Source organism: Aethalodelphis obliquidens, unplaced genomic scaffold (genome assembly GCF_003676395.1).
Source record: "Aethalodelphis obliquidens isolate GAN/ISIS:26980383/991018 unplaced genomic scaffold, ASM367639v1 scaffold14, whole genome shotgun sequence".
In the NCBI taxonomy this organism is placed as follows: Eukaryota; Metazoa; Chordata; class Mammalia; order Artiodactyla; family Delphinidae; genus Aethalodelphis; species Aethalodelphis obliquidens.
The window spans coordinates 11,724,650-11,727,512 of NW_020837958.1; the positions used below are offsets into that span (position 1 = coordinate 11,724,650).

At 43.8% G+C, this 2,863-nt stretch overlaps 1 non-coding gene across 1 annotated transcript; it reads left to right on the forward strand.

The window, feature by feature from the left end:
* Positions 1-477: 477 nt before the first annotated feature.
* TRNAK-UUU (transfer RNA lysine (anticodon UUU)) lies at positions 478-550 on the forward strand. The gene has a single exon. It is a non-coding gene; the product is annotated as a tRNA-Lys (tRNA).
* The last annotated feature ends 2,313 nt before the right edge of the window (positions 551-2,863 follow it).

The window sequence follows — 2,863 nt, forward strand, 5'->3', positions numbered from 1 at the left end:
GATGGAAACAACCTAAGTGCCCGTCATCAGATGAATGGATATAGAAGATGTGCACATGTATACAATGGAATATTACTCAGCCATAAAAAGAAACGAAATTGATCTATTTGTAATGAGGTGGATAGACTCAGAGTCTGTCATACAGAGTGAAGTAAGTCAGAAAGAGAAAGACAAATACCGTATGCTAACACATATATATGGAATTTAAGAAAAAAAAATGTCATGAAGAACCTAGGGGTAAGACAGGAATAAAGACACAGACCTACTAGAGAAGGGACTTGAGGATATGGGGAGGGGGAAGGGTGAGCTGTGACGAAGCGAGAGAGAGGCATGGACATATATACACTACCAAACGTAAGGTAGATAGCTAGTGGGAAGCAGCCGCATAGCACAGGGAGATCAGCTCGGTGCTTTGTGACCGCCTGGAGGGGTGGGATTGTGGGGGTGGGAAGGAGGGAGATGCAAGAGGGAAGAGATTCCTGGGTAGCTCAGCTGGGAGAGCATCAGACTTTTAATCTGAGGGCCCAGGGTTCATGTCCCTGTCCAGGCGCCAAGAATAAATAAATAAACAGAATAAAATTTTTCAAAAAAAAGAGGGAAGAGATATGGGAACATAAGTATATGTATAACTGATTCACTTTGTTATAAAGCAGAAACTAACACACCATTGTAAAGCAATTATACCCCAATAAAGATGTTTAAAAAAAATACATACAGACACATAACTATAAACACATACATACAAAAGACACATACACATAAACCGTTCTGCACCCTAATTATTTTCACTAAATAGAAAATGTTTGTATTTCCAGGTTAATAAATAAGGATTTAAATCTGCCTTATCACTTTCAGTGGTTCCATTGTTTTCCGCTCAATAGAGGTGGCTTATTGTATTTACCAAACCCTCTCACTGGACAGTTAAGTGGTTTTCTTTCTTTTTTTTTCATTTATTTACTCAACACCTAAGTACAAAGTACCTGCAATGTGCCTGGACTGTTCCAGTAACTGGAGCTACAGCCATGAGCAACAGAAGTGAAATTTCTGTCCCTGTCAACCTTATAGTCTAGAGGGGAAGGGAGTTAACAAAATAAAGCTGGTTAGGGGATAGAGGAGGACTAGAGGTGACTATGATAATCAGGAGATACACACACATATATTATATATACTTCTTCATGCATTTGTCCAGTAACACAAATTTGATGGACTTACTTTTTCAATTAAATTATGATTCATTTCCTCCTCTCTAATTGCTAGTCTGGACAAGATGGTCCTGATATTTGTACAGTGCCCTCCAGGTGGACTCTCTTTGCCCATGCCCTAGAAACCACTCTGGATCCGATAAAAATGAGGGAAAATGACTTTTCCTCACCCCCTGGCTCCTTACTGCCCCCACAGAAATGTCAGTCTTTGAACCATCAGCCAGAGGCATCACCACTCATTCTAGAGGAGTTTTCACGGGCATTTTTCTCTTCAGAATACAAGTTCCATGAGCAGCAAACATATTGCATCTTACCGAACACATGCTCCTTTTAAGAAGCCGTGGAGGTCGTAGTTGTGGTTAATATCTGACAGCCACCCACCCCGTGTCCTTGTAACATACTTGTTTTTCTTTTCTTCCTAGTTGAGTGTGGTGGAGGGCTGCCTCTATTCTTCATCAGCCCAGACAGGTTTCTGAAAAACCAAGCAGCGCAGGATTTTGTGTGTTGTCAGAATCTACAGTGAGTTCAAAGATGAGCAGTGATGCTGAAGGTCAGCGAGGACGTGAAGAAGAAAAATCCTCTCTGTTAGCTTGGACCTAACGGTTCTATAACAAACTGTGACTGCTTGCTGCTTCCAAAGGACCATCCACCAGCAGAAAAGGCAGAGAGACCTCTAAACTGCACCTGAAAACCTGAGGATCTGTGAGGGGACGAAACAGCAGCTAATATTTATTGAGGGTCATCTATGTGCTTGCACTGTGTCAATGTCTTGTGTGTGGTAACTCACAACATCACTTGGAGGCAGGCACTCTTACTACCCTCTTTCTAGAGATCAGGAAATGAAAGCACAAAGCAGTTAAGTCATTCGCCCATGTGGTGGAGCCAGTCATTAATTCAGGCAGTCTGGCTCCAGAGCTGGGCTCTTAAATACCACAGCACAAGTCCACATGTGTGCCCGCGCACACACATGCACACTCACACACTCCCCAAACCACACACCACACATATGTACCACACATCATCCATGCTTATACTAGGCGCAGACCACTCCCAACACACACGTATCTCACCCACAGTCACACACCACACACACACACACCCCGCTCCCCAGGCACAAGTGCCCCACAAGTCTCACACACCACACACTCACCACATGCCACATACACACACTCTGTATACACATGCACCTACCCCACACACTCCATGCATCGTGGGCACATACAGAGGGAACGTACCACACCATACACACATACATCCCTCCACACACATATATACATCACACAAGCACACCACACATCACATATACACACATACCACACACATGCCCCCCTTGTGTATACATGCATACCACACGTACATACATCTCACACACACACATACCACACACACATGCTCATACATATATTCTCTATCCTTCCCCAAACTAAGCCAATAACTAAATAGCGAACACCAAATGTAAACTGCTTATAAGAGAATTTCAAGATACGCTAAGGTCTGTTTTTCCCGCATGTGGTGGAGGCAGTAGCATAGATGCTTCCCAGGATTGCTTTGGGAAGCGTCTGTGATGTATGGACAAAGGCTCGGTGACATGTCGAGGGTGCTCTACCAAGATGCCATGCGCTGCTGTAGAGCTCGGATGAGCTTCGGGTTTCGAAGGATAA